Source organism: Thunnus thynnus, chromosome 20 (assembly GCF_963924715.1).
Source record: "Thunnus thynnus chromosome 20, fThuThy2.1, whole genome shotgun sequence".
In the NCBI taxonomy this organism is placed as follows: Eukaryota; Metazoa; Chordata; class Actinopteri; order Scombriformes; family Scombridae; genus Thunnus; species Thunnus thynnus.
The window spans coordinates 6,617,340-6,631,809 of NC_089536.1; positions in this window are offsets into that span (position 1 = coordinate 6,617,340).

The following is a 14,470-nucleotide window of genomic DNA, read 5'->3' on the forward strand; positions in this document are numbered from 1 at the left end:
AGAGAACTACAAAACCCATGAGCCTTGCCGCTATGGAGAAGAAGCCATGGGCGCAATTCAGAGCGTAAAGAATTCAAAACGCCTCATCACTGAAGTTGTAAACAATATCCATCGTTACTGTACACGCAACATCTATTGCATGTCAGTCTGTACTGGGAGACGGATCTTCTGTTGCTCTTCCTGAGGTTTCTTACATTTTTTTCGTCATTAAAGGGTTTTTTTTCAGGTTTTTCCTTACTCAAATCAAGAGTCTAAGGACAGAGGATGAGGTCAATTTGTGATTTGTGATATTGGTCTATATAAATAAAATTGACAACTGAATTCACTCAGAAGTGACCCAGAGAAACTGATTCACTATGTAGATTGTAAAATCAGTTTTCTCAATACGGTAATCTTTAGCCATTAGCGACACATGTGACTGAATTTTAAGCTTGGTGATTGGCTGTTTCTTACTAAAATGCACATCAGGAGTCGTAGTTAACTTCTTATCTTCGATTTTTTTTTTACTAAAGAACCAGATATTTTCTAATGTAGTTGTTCATCTTTTGTATTGATGATTTAACCGGGAGAGTTTATGATGATCCAAGCTGTAGAAGGGCTCAAACTTTGAGTCATGTAGATGATTTTTCACTGGAAACAGCTGTCTGCTGCAGCTGGAAATGAGTTTGGCGAGAGAGGAGTTTGCAGGCCAGAAAACCAAAACAATTTGCTAAAAGAAGCTAATACGCTCCGGGGCTACACAGTTAGGTTTGTCACTACAAGCAACACCTTTTTACTCAGTAACCTGATCCATTGTCAATAAAAAAGCATTAATGTGTAACAAAGATATATTCAAAAAGCAGGTCCACTGGTGTCTAAATTTCAAACAAGAATTGCTCGTGTTCACAAGTCTTGATGGGCCTGTTGTAACATTTATGAATTCTGAAGTTGAGCATGATTCTCATTTCATATGCCAAGAACTTTTAAACTAACAGTAGACAGTTATGTCCCCCTATTGTGTGTAACCCTACAGCTCTGAGGTTGTGCCAGAATTTTTTTAGTGAGGGATGGATGGTCCCACTGTCTACACAAAGCCAGCTCTGATTACAGCCTTCTCGCCGACATAGCGACGGATGTCAGTCACAGTCTCAATTTAGACCTCTCTGGGTTTCTTTATAGAGCCCTTGGGCCCCAGCACAGTGTTTTTTATCATGATAACAGTACAATGAGGCCCAAATAACAATCAGATGCTCACCAGATTGCAAGAAAGCCTCCAGCGCTGCAGAGGATGGTGGAGCGTAATTTTTATGGAAATGGGGAAAAACAGTGTTTTCAGTCCATAAACAAACCATTCCAGCTTCTCATGCCCAGTGTTTAGTCGTGTGATTCATCGTACAAGTTTGTTAACTACTTGATCACACAGGTTAGAAACAAATTTCCCTTTTTCTCAGTATAATTAGAGGCCAATGAAAGTAAATAAGGAGATATTATTACGGTGTCGTGAGTCCAGAATTTTGCAAAGTTTAACTCTTCCTTTGAGCAGGTGAATTATTCATAATGTGTCCGACGCAATTATGTAAAGTAGGTTCAAGTTCAGCTTTTTGGCTTCCCGCATCAATCCCTAGAAAGACATTACAGTCAGGGCTGAATGAATGTGAGTGAGAGTGAACGTGCACAGTTTCAGTTTTTTTCTGGAGCAAACGGCGAAACGGTGCATAAAGTGGACTGGGAGCTTGCTGTCTTAGGTGTATTGAAAATAATAAATGCATCATGCTCACATTAGATTAAAATGTCTGCAAATGTCTTGTAGTCCGTTGTGACATGCTTGATAATAATGATATTTTGTATCCACACAGCATTGAGTATTGGAAACTGTCGAGTATTGAAAGTGGCCGTTGGAAGTCTGGACTTTTTTTTTTTTTTTTTACTCAAAGAACTTGTAAATATTATGTTTGAGAACTTTGGCATATTTTATTACATAGAAAAAAAAGGATTTTGTGGAAAAACATGTTTAAATTCTCAAAGTAAGTTATCAAAAAAGTATGTATTGTTGGTAAGTAGGGCTGAGCAATTTCAGTATTTTCAAATTGTGATTTTAACGGTAATATTTAATTCAAAACAATAAGTTTTTCAAGCTTGTCCCATAAATACAATATTATCATTCATAAACTACATATGACTCTGATGTGATGCAGTCTACCATATTCTGTCTAAAATTTAACAACAAAGCGACGTATATTTATAGCCTTTGGACTGGAAAAACATGTTAACTGTAAGCATATTTTGAAAATATGTTCTCCTCAGATGTGGATCAGTGATAAACATCTCAATGTTTCAGTGTGGTTTGAAGAAAATTCCTAAATGTTATTCCATTTGAAAAGCTGCAAGATATATCTACGAACAAATTGGAACAATTCCTACTCACAAATCAAACATCAAAAGAACTTATATTAATTTATCACTTGTGACAGGACAAATCTAAATTAGGGAGTGCAGATAAGGCAGCTCATCCTCAAAAAAATCATGTGGACATGTGTAAACATGTAGATACACTGTATATTAGCGTATCCAAGTGACTTTGCAATTGAAATGTAGATTGTATCATATCTCTTTGGTAAATTTGAGTAGCTGCACATCTGGATATGTTTAGCTCCATTTTTGAGATAGACTACATGAACCATGATGTACTGATTCACATGTCACAGTACAGCTACCTTTTGCAGTACATGGAGCAGCTTTTTCCACATGAGAATATCTAATAATGGCCCTTATCTAAAAAAAGAACATGCTTGCACCAGCCCTGCTTACAAAACTCACTTAATTCTAATTGCATTAACACGATGCTACAGATGCTACGGTGAAAATTGTGCTGCCGGACTGAAACGATCACAAACAAGTGTGTTGTTGTGCTGCCATTTTCACTGCACTCATGATTTGTACATGTGTAACGAATCTAAAAATCGGCAAAGACTACAAAGAGGCCTGTAACATTGATCAATTGTTGTGCATTGACACTGACCTTATTTGAAAGTGTTTCATTATTGACAGTGGCTCTGCACTTTATCACTTTGTATATCCTGTAGAGAACTCCACAGCTTCTCATCACGCTTCCCAACGGCTCGGACAACTGATTTATCAACTGTTCATGTACACACATTTCTTTTCAAGCCATGTCTGTGCATTGTCACATAATGAAAATGATTTATCATTGCTCAGCCGAACAATACTGGAAGGGAATAAAGTAACACTCGAACAAAGTGTCCAGTCCAGTGAGATGTTTACACGGTCTGGGTTAGTTTCAGGCTCTGATTCATAAAAGGAAGTACAAGAAAAGGAAAGTGAAGGATGACACTGAAGATTGTAAAACTGATTATAGTTCACGATGATGCCTGTAATTTGTATTTTTCTCATGCTGACTTCTAACTGTAAGAACAATCTGTTTGTCTGTCTTTGAGTTTTTTCAGTAGAGCAGGAGGTCAGTGGAAGGTGACTGGCTGCTTCAGGGTAGCTCTCGCCATGGCATGATAAGCTTTACAGTCCAAAGTGGGATTCTTCTACCACTCTGATCTTTCATGCGGTTTCCACGCGGGAAAACAGAAGATTTAACTCTGGCTGTTATAAATCAGACTCCAGCCATTTTCATTGTTTGTCTTTGGGCTTTTTAGAGAATCGTCAAAATAGAAAGTACGCCCATTGAAACAGCCCTGCAGCCAAGTAGTAGGAACTGTGGGAACTAGCCTGGCTGGACCTCAGAGACCACACTAAGCTGTTTGCTAACCACCCCGAGCCTCTCAGCGCACCGCTCACCGCCAGCACGCTGCCTGCCAGCCGGTTGCAGGTGCTATTCTTAGCAGTGAGAGAAATTACCCAACAAATTATTCACTACACAAAGTAGATGCTATCTCTCTCTCTCTGCGACACAATAGCCCAGTGTTTTGTCTGCTGGTTTGGTCTGAGCCTTTACAGTATATGTTGTATTGTCATTATTGTGCTTTAGCTTTCATATAGCCCGAGATGTTTTTGGATCTACTAACTGGTCCTGTACAGACTGGTTCTTGCCCAAGCAGCAAATACATTTTTACATATTAAAACCGTATATAAATACCTGTAAAGATAAGAAATATGCACCACAAAGAATCATGTCCACACATACAGACAGCTGACAAATTAAAGAAAAAAACGGTACAGCTCTGAATGCTTGACCCCTACAGTGAGGAGATCCAATGACTCTGTTATGCTTTGGGGGGCATTTTGCTGGCATGGTTTGGGTCCACTTGTCTCCTTAGAGGGAAGGGTCACTGCAAATCAATACAAAGTTGTTCTGAGTGATCAGCTTTATTCTATGATGTAACATTTCTATCATGATGGGACTTTCTCTTCCAGGATGACATTGCCTCCATCCATAGGGTACGAGGGGTCACTGAATGGTTTGATGAGTATGAAAATGATATGAATCATGTGCTACGGCCTTCATGGTCACCAGATCTCAACCCAATTGAACACCTATGGGAGACTTTGGAGCAACGTGTTAGACAGCGCTCTCCACCACCATCATGAAAACACCACATGAGGGGATATCTTTTGGAAAAACAGTGTTCATCCTTCCAGTAGAGTTCAGAGACTTGTAGAATTAAAGCCAAGGTGCATCAAAGCTGTTCTGGTATCACGTGGTGGCCCAACAACTTACTAAGAAATTTCATATTGTCTTTTCCTTTAATTTGTCACCCGTCTGTAACTTTAAACTCGCATTAACTGATTTTTTGGCCACTTGCAACGGAAACAAGTTGTGAGCACTGTCACTTGATGTAGTAAGAGGACTGGATACAGCATTGGAGGCAGGGTCCCGTTCACTCCTACAAAAGTTGCTCAGTGGCGCAAGAAGCCAAAGAAGACACAAACTGCCAAAGAAGATACATACTGTGCACGCTCTAGGGGTCCCAGCACCCATAGATCGTGCTCACTAGAGACTTCCACTGACCAAGACAGCTAACCTCCGGTTTAGCCTACTGGCTAACTTGAATTGGGGTAAAACAATTCAATTGTTCGGCTCTTCTAGACTTTCCATGTTATCAGATCGAATGGATCAAATTCTGATAGTGAAACAAATCATTTTGTGGGGGTTGTGAGGCTAAAAAAAAAGTATCCACCCTCTTACAGCATCTCCTTTTCCAATATTTTTATGCTTTTTGGGCCTCTGTAGGACCCGGAAGTTGTAATTCCACCTGCCTGCTCCTATCGTAATGGTTTTTCCTGCTGGTTGTACTACAACTGAAGGCTTGTTGAAATAAGTTAATACAACAACTAACCACATAGTCATATTTAAAAAGTCACAAATCTTAACATACAATATTTCTAAAAATATATGTGAGCAACTGGTAGTTAGCAATGCAACACACCTGCTTTGGTCATATAGAGTCAATATATTTAAATGTATAGTTACTCATTGTTCTATTTTTAACAGTCTGATTAGCACCTTGAGACGGTCCAGACAACATTTTGGCTAATCCCTATAAACAGATATATTATGCATATGAATGCAGATCAATTTTTTAAAAATTTATTAAAAAGCTAAATCATTGTCAGAAAATACCCATGGGTTCTGAAGCCCGGCTCTTTATTAACAGTGTGATGGATACCTTTGTTTTGTCTATTAGTGGAAGCATTGTATATCATTCTCAGATAAAGCATAGAGCTCCTGACCATATTTTGCATGAAGGAGTTCATTTCACCCCTCTGGAAAATGATTTATTTTTAAAAACTATTGCCCTGTGTCTGAAAGACCAAATCCAGTAGGGTGATAAAAAATAGGCCAGGCTCTTTATGCTTTATGTGATGCTTGACGTGCACTCTTTTCTATTTATTCATTTATTTATTTACATACAATGGTAGCCATCACAATTGTTAAATCTGTCACAGCTCTCCCTCTCCCTTCCTCTTCCATCTTCTCCAAACCGTTTGTTTACCCAGCCTTTCCACCTGATGGACTTCCTCAATTGTTTTTTCTCCATGTTGAATGTAGCCAGGAGTTTGTAGGGTCAGCCAAAAGTTCTGCCTATTTTTGTGCAAATTAATATTTTTTTATTTAACTCTGGTATGCATGCCTCTGATTTATTGTAGCATTACACACTATTAGAATAAATTAGATACTGCGTGTGAAAGAATTCCAGATTAAAGGTTTTTGCTCAATGTACAAGTAAAGACCTTTACATTTAATGCTGTCAAAGAAAACATACATTACATAACAAAACAAATGCATTTCTCATAAGTTCTTGGGGCAGTTGACAACAGTCAATGTTGAAAGCAAAAGCTGTGCTTCTCTAAGACCAACTGCTTTTGAACTTATTCCTAAACACCAAACTGAGTGATAAAATGTTGTAAAAGTGTAATTTTGCACATGCAAAAGTTTAGCAGACGTGCACATCCCATAAACTTCAAACAGGTGCTGGACCAGTGAAAGAATGTAACAAGGAAAGACGAAGGTCTGCACACTGTAACTCTCTTAGATACAGTTTATTGATATTGAGACATCCACCAGTGACATTTTGAGCTACATGCTCTTCCTCAGACTAAACAAAATTTATACAGTCACCATCTTACAGTAATAGACCATAGGCTCCACATGATCTGTTTAAAATGCGCATGCGCCACTCACATCCACGGTTGACTCAGTTCGTGTAGTGACATGTGTCACTATGTGGTTTGTCCAAGAGGTGTTGCTGTACGTAGCTGTACACGGTTGACTCAGATTTAGTAGTGACAAACACAACACTGACATATCATATCACCTTTTAAGTTTATATGTCGAACTTGAAAGCAAACAATTGCTTATTTACAGATCCATTAGTTACAGAGCAACCTTATAATTCATCTGGAGTCGTGTTTCTGTCCACCAGATGAATTTCAGTCCAATATTCACTCTCTTTTTGCTTTGTTTTTGGTCTATCAACTCTTGAGACAAATATCTGGCTCTTTATCTGCTGAATACTTCAATATGTTCACCAGATAGTTGCTAACTGTGTCTGTTTGCTGTTTGTTGCTGAGCAGGTAGTGTACAGTGGGTTTTTAGAGCTTTTTCTCTGAAAACAGCTGCCTGCTGCAGCCAAAAACAACAGTATGAGAGCACTAAGAGTGAACCAAAACAGTAAAGTTGCCGCCTGATAGGTAAACCAGTGGTTCTCAGACTTTTTCATATCAAAGACCCCTAAACAGACACAAATATTTGATAAGATTTTGTCCCAGCATCAACCATCTGATAAGATTTTCACCTTTAGATGTTTTATTACAGAAAGTGTATGAAACCTATGACCAAAATAGTCATTGTGTTTTTTATGGATGGAATTATAATGAAAATAAATGATTCCCCTTTTTTGCTAGAGACCCTCTGGAACCCTTGGGGTACCCAGGCCCCACTTTAAGAACCACTGATCTGAAACTCATTATAAAGGTCTGTAAAGCCGAGGGGAGCTGGAGAGTCACCGATAATTCTCTGTAGGTTCATCACTACGAGTGATGACATAAAACATTACACACTGTCATTTGATATGTTGTTATTATAAAACATATTGATTATAGCTGCTTTGAAGAAATAGTTTGACATTTTGGGAAATACGATTATTCGCTTTCTTGCCAAGAGTCAGATGAGATCAATGAAGAAGATCCATACCACACTCATATCTGTATGTTAAGAATGGAGCTGGATGGTAAGCTGTTAGCTTAGCGTAGCATAAATACTGGAGGCAAGGGGAAACAGCTAGCCCAGCTTTGTCCAAAGTTTGAAAATATGCACCTCAAGGGAGGAAACAGCAGCGTGACTCTCTGAAATCTGTCCATCCACCTATATGGATAAACTGTTGCTTGTAGGCATGTTTTTGAACTTTTGAGAGAGCCAGATTAGCAATTTGTTCTGCTTCAGGTCTTTATGCTAAGCTAATCTAACTAATTTAGGTGGCTTAACCATTTTAGGCTACACCTCAATAATTATTTGGACATGAGGAGTAAATCAGACACTGATTTAATGGCTACAGTAAAGCTACTAGGGCTTTGGTTTTAAAAAACACTGCAAGATTTATGTGTAGAACATCAACAATGATTTGTTAAATGAAAGACGTCAGCTGCGGATTTACAAGACTGTATAAGTGTCTCTCTCAGGGTGCCTTTAGCTGCTAGCAGCTGCTGACTCAGGATCTCACATTGTCCCGTACGTCATAATCTGCACCTTCCCTTCACTTTAAACTGCATATTATCAAACAGCAGAGCAATAAAATGACTAAATATAAAGTTTAACAGACATGGAAGTGAAAAGGGTAATTAACACTGTGGAAAGCCAGGCAGAAGATGAACTGTTTGTCTTTGGTCTCTTCTTAGTGGCTTGACATGATGAAGCTGTCATAAGCTCAATATAGAATTGTCCATCTGTGTTTTGTGTTGTTTCAGTATCTCTAAAAGCCACATCTAATCATGTGTCAACAAAAGAGCCTATAATAAGTTTCATCATTATTGTTTTATAGGAATGTGAAAGTTTAACTTTTTCAATTCCTTTCACATGTCTGTACTTAAAGATTGGAGCTGGAGCCAAGAGACCGTTAGCCTAGCTTAGCATTAAGAAAGCAGGGGGGAAAAGCTAGACTAGCTGCTCCCTCTAAAGTTAAAAAAATGCACCTATGAACATTAAAGCTCACTCATTAATTAACTTGTTTCTTTAATCCATAAACAAACGGAAATGTAAAAAAGACAATTTGTGGTTTTATGTGTACGAATCAGCCTAGTGCCTCTGTTAATTCAAGCTGCAGAGACAAAGCTAAGACTAATCCAGCTCAATTCATGAACACGTTTTTCTCTCTATTTTAACCCCCCGTCCAGACTAAAATGGCGTTTTTCTCCCCCGAAAAAGGAGTTTTTCCAAAACAGCCTCCAGAGTGTGTAAATCTGAAAATGCTAGCTTAGTGTTGTAGTGTGTATTGCAAAAACTGAGCTCTGTAGAAACTGTCATATTAGTGATAAAACAGATAGTGACAATAGAGTAGCATTTCATTGTTTTTCATTGGCATTTCATTGGAAGAAGAAGAAAGTACTGTCTACTTTTATAGCATGTTTAGAGTTAATCACAGCCACTGACCAACATTCTCTCGCTGAAACTGTCATAATCTGCTTGGAATTAACAAATACCATCTTCTTCTTCGCTGTTTTTCTGTGGCTGACACAGCCAGTATGAGGAAAATTATCCTTATCAATTTGGGGTTATAACGTGGACGTAGGTATTTGCAAAAACGAGCTGAAACACCTGCTGTGGATGCATGTCATTTCGGCACGAATTGCATTTTAGAATTTCACCAGCTTAATGTAGAATTAGTCTCAGAGAAGTCAGTGTGCCTGGTTTTTACTAGTGATAGTTACGATACTTACCACCCCCAGAAACCACAAATTGTTTTTCCATTCTGGTTTGCATGCAGACTAAAGGAACAAATTAGTTTAGACATGTTTGCAGTGGTATTTTGTAACTTTGGATGCTACCCCATGCTACCAGTCTTTATGCTAGGTTAGGCTAACAGTTTCCCAGCTCCAGCTGCATACTTAAACCTGCAGTGCGGAACTTCTACATATAAATGAACATCTGTTACATCCGAGCCCTTGCCAAACAAGTTCACACAATGCTGATTAAGCCTATCACTGCCAGGTAAATCTTTCTGTATTTCACAGTAAACAGAGTTTTTAAATTTGGTGTCGGTGGCGACATTCCCACGTTGGCCGGAATGTATACTGCACATGCACTATGGGCAGAGCATGCGCACAAAAGACTTCCTCCTTCTGAGCAGCTAACTTCCAGTTAGTCCTCTGCTAACTTGAATGGGAATAAAATAATTTGTGTGTTTTTTCTAGGCTTTCCAAATGTTATCGGACCGAATGGATCAAATTCTGATAGTGAAACGAGTCATTTCACAGTTTCTGTTTTTGTAATTACTCTCACTGCCAGAAGGGGGAGACAAAAGTCCCACATTCCAGCTTTAACGCACAGACATGAGAGTGATATCGACCTTTGATCTTGTAACTCTCTTTAAGAAAGTGAAGTGTGTTTCCCAAAATATTGAACTATTCCTTTAATAGTTCCATAAAACATGATAAAAATCCAGTCAGATTCAACTTTTTAACTTCAGTTAATACAATCGTCAGTCATGTATGGATATAAAGTATGGAAGCTTTTATACAGATTGTAGCTTTTTCAGTGTTGAACTACCAGGAGCCAAATAATGACTGACAAGTGTTTTTGCAAGCTGAAAAAAGAAATTTCACCAAAGCCCAACTTATGAAAATATCAGCAGAAGTGTGCTGTGATATATGTAGGTGGTGAATGAAAAATCTGGTGCTGCATCAGTGCTATTGCCGCACATTCTTTCTGAATGTCAAATCTCCCAGAATACTTTGCAAGGTGTGCTAATTAAGCATGAAAGTACAAACAGGCCCAGTTGCTGCAATGGCGAGAACTCACATAAGGGCTGTCTGCGTGCAGAGATGGTTATTTTCAAGGCTTGGAGAATCTCTCTCAACTTTGCTTTTTACAAGATTAATAAAACAAGATAACCAGCATGTGAGAATAATCCACCGCCCTTGTATTTAATCCAATAAAGGCTAATTATAAACAGAGGGATTAAAAAAGGTCATGCCTCAGCTTGTCATGTAAAGGTGCTGCAGCTTGCTGTCAATTTCAAGCCCACCCACTGTGCAGCTTCCTGAGAAAGTCCAGCCTTTCTTTTATGCAGAAATGTTTCCTGTACCTTCTCACAATGAATGACTGCACGTGGATTATTTGGACAGAAACAGTTGCATGCAATATAAATATGATATGATCATCACAGTCATAGTACAACAGAGAGCATATTGCAACAAACCTTTCACTGGCCTGAGACTAATTTTTACATGAACAGGGTGGATCCCTTCCACACACGAGAGTGCTGTCATAATGTGCTAATACTGAATGTGATGTAAGAATACATAAAGTGTATTTTGCAGTTGTGCGCATACATATTTAAAAAAAAAAAATCTGTTCAGGTTTTTAAAGATCAAGATGTATGATTTCTCATGAACAGGAAGCCACTTCACCTCCTCTGTGAACTTAAAAACACACACATGCTTTCTGGGTAGACAGAAACATTCATAATGACTCAAATGAGCTTATTAAAAACCTAGACCATGCCTTGAAGAAAAAGCACTAACACTCCTATTAATGAAGTGTACACTGCTACAGTATTAAGCTTGAGTAGTTACTGTGTTATGAATATGAGGCAGTTAACTTTGAGCAGGTGATGCTAATTGAGTGCTACAGTCCATCTGGAGCTGATTAAATTAAATATTTCGGTATCACTCAAATACAATTCCTGTAACAGGACAGGCACAATATTAAGCATAACCCGGTATATTGTATTTGCATGCTTATAATGAACAGATATTTCAATGGTAATGGTTCGGGGAATTCTTAATTGTGCTATTGAGACTGAACTTGCATCCTGCTGTTTCAGAGCGTTGTGCTTGTGCAGTCAAATATCCAACGTCTGGTGACACAATGGATTGTTAATGTACAGACTTTTGCAATTAGTGTGGTTGCAAAATCTGTTTTAAAGCTGAAAACGAGGCCTGTGTTTCAACAATGTCACCCGACTACTTTTCCACAACTATTAAATGTCACTCTACAAGCATGGCTCAAACAGTTCTGTATGACGGATGTTTTTGTTTATGGATAAGTTTGGGACATTGTTCCTCCCACAGTAATCAAGTGGTTCCTTTTAAGTGTTTTCCATTATTATTACCATGTATGTATGTCTCTTCTTATTTTTCTCCACAACTCAAGCAGTATCAAAGTTTTCAGTAAGAGAAATACACTGATTCCTGTCACTGTTTTAAAAAAAAAAAATCTGAAAATGCTAGCTTTATTGTCATATCTGTGAGGGGGTTTGATGTATAAACACAAGACCCGCAGCAAGTGCAGTAAAAACAGCAGAGTAGACAGAGATGAAACAAGCAACACCACGGGCACAGGCACTTGGAAGCAGATCTGAGAAGTGTTCAGCTCCAAAGCCCATTCTCTCTTTCTCCCTTGTTCTCGATATTTCCTAATAATTAGTGCTGCGCCACAGATGTGCACGTCTCCCTCTTCACCCTATTGCCTTTTCCACCCTCTGTATCCTCTAAATGCGAATGCGGGATATAAGGATGAGGATTTAAAGAGTGCATCATATGCTTTCTATTTCATAAAGCCATTAAAAGGAGGACGAAGATGAAAGCTGAACGGCCCTTACGCAAAAAAAAAAAAAAAAAAAATTGCTGTGGAGAATTATAGGCAAGCTTATTTAAGTACTCTAATCATATTCTGAGTAGTTTGATGAACCCAAACATATGGAAAAGACGAAAAATGCAAGTGACTTTGGAAGTTTGAAAATCAACTCACTGGGCTTCATAAAGCCTGTGGGAAAAGGGATACATGAGTCAACTAGTAATAAAATTTTCAAAGGCGGCTGATAATTTTATTTAGTGAGATTGTAGGAGAAAAATTCAGATCCTGGGCTCATTTATGGAGGCCAAAAATATCTGCGACTGATTGGATATCCTGTTTCTCGCCAGTGAATCATTTGCCCCATAAACAAGTATAAAACATAAGCTTCCGCCCATATGATTCAAAAGTGATGAGTGACTCTGAGATCACATGAGATCGGGAATGAACGAGACAATGAATCAGTGCACACTTTAATCTCCGAGAAAAATAAAACAACACAGACGTAATTCACTTTTATTTGAAATGTAATAACATCCCACACAATCGGGAAACCAGATCCATCTTGAACATAAACGTACCTTTCCTTAGAGTCACTAATTAAAGTGTCACTGGTGCATGCGACTACGCCGTCGACTGAACGCAGGAACTTGTCTGCTTTGATTCCGGCTTTAGTTATAAACATTTCCACCGGCAAAAAAAAAAAACGCTGCTGCACATAGCTGAAATAAATGGCACTTCATCACACTAAGTCCGGCGCTGTTATTGATGAGATTTCAGAACAAGCATCCTGGATTCCTTCAAATAAACTGCACAGTGGGACCTATAACCTGCTCCAACACATAATCCCTCCATTTTACTCGAGCTACTTCCTGACCTTTGGTTCTCCCTTATGAATGCTGTACCTGGCATATTTCTCCTTTAGACACTCTGGATGTGGAGTTATGGATGTAGATTACAATAGGTCTTGTTTTTTGTTTGTTTGTTCCACCTTCTCTGTGCTACAGCAGACGTCTCCATTGTTACATCCATTTAAATTCTCAACTTGTAGTTATAGTTTGAATTCAGACAGAGTAAGGAGGAGGTCCCTGGTTTACTGGGGCCCCTAAGGGACCACACAGCTGGTCTGCAATAATTGCTGTGCAAGGGACCGTGGAGAGAAAAGACCGTGCAGAGGGTAGAGAGAGTAACTCCAATTGGTTTAGGCTTTCTCAATAACCCTGCTGGACGTCATGCTGTTTGACTGGACCATTCCAGGTGTGCCGGTCCAGTCTTGTGAAACATAAAATAGCATTTGCATCAACACTTGGAGATTCGGACTTGGAAAGCTTCCTCTCGCTCTCTCTGTCATCTCATTCCCACTCTTGATGTCATTTCCCCCATGACTTTCCCCCTCTAACCTCTCTCTTTCTCTGTTGCTCTATTTTTGTCATTTGTCCTCATTGCTCATCTGTCGAAACGAGGAGTTTGAACAGAGGTTTGCCTCCATCTACTGGTAGAAGGATATCTTTTACTACATGGATCTGATAGCTGTACTATAGGGAACAGTTACTTTGTAGAATGGGGTTAACTAGCAAAACATATGATGACATTTTGATGGATTTTTTGCATAAATACTTTATTTTACAGGCCTTATTTTATACACATTTCCTGGAAATTTGCAGGTAAGACATTTTGCAGAGAAGATGGTGCAATTTGATACAAATTATAAGAAAAACCGGGGGGGGGGGGGGGGGGGAGTATTAAACTGGTTTAGTTGGTAAGTGCCAAATCAACATATTTTGTTTGTTAATTTGTTAATTAGATTCTTAAAAATTCTTTAACTGATAGAAAAAAAAACATTCTTTTCAGTGTGTAGCTTTGTCTGTCAAATGATATATTAGCACAGGAGATTGTTTCTTAAAAACTATCATGTGTGAGTGTCTATCAACAATCTCAGTAACACTTTATTTTACAAATCTCTTAGTTTCCTTCCAGTTTCCAGGACAATTTATTCTAACAGTAGCTGAGCTGCTGTGTGTAGCTGCTAATTCTCAAGACATTTCTTTGGAAAGGATTAATGCAGTTTGATAGTATAAGGGAAATGAGTTTTTAAGAAACAACTACACACTGAATCTGTTTTCTGTCATTTAAAGAATTGTTGAGAATCTAATTTACTGAGAATTTTTGCAGCCTAAACATATTGAGCGGATACTTATCAAATGAACCAACGAAAGACTTTTTTTTCCATTT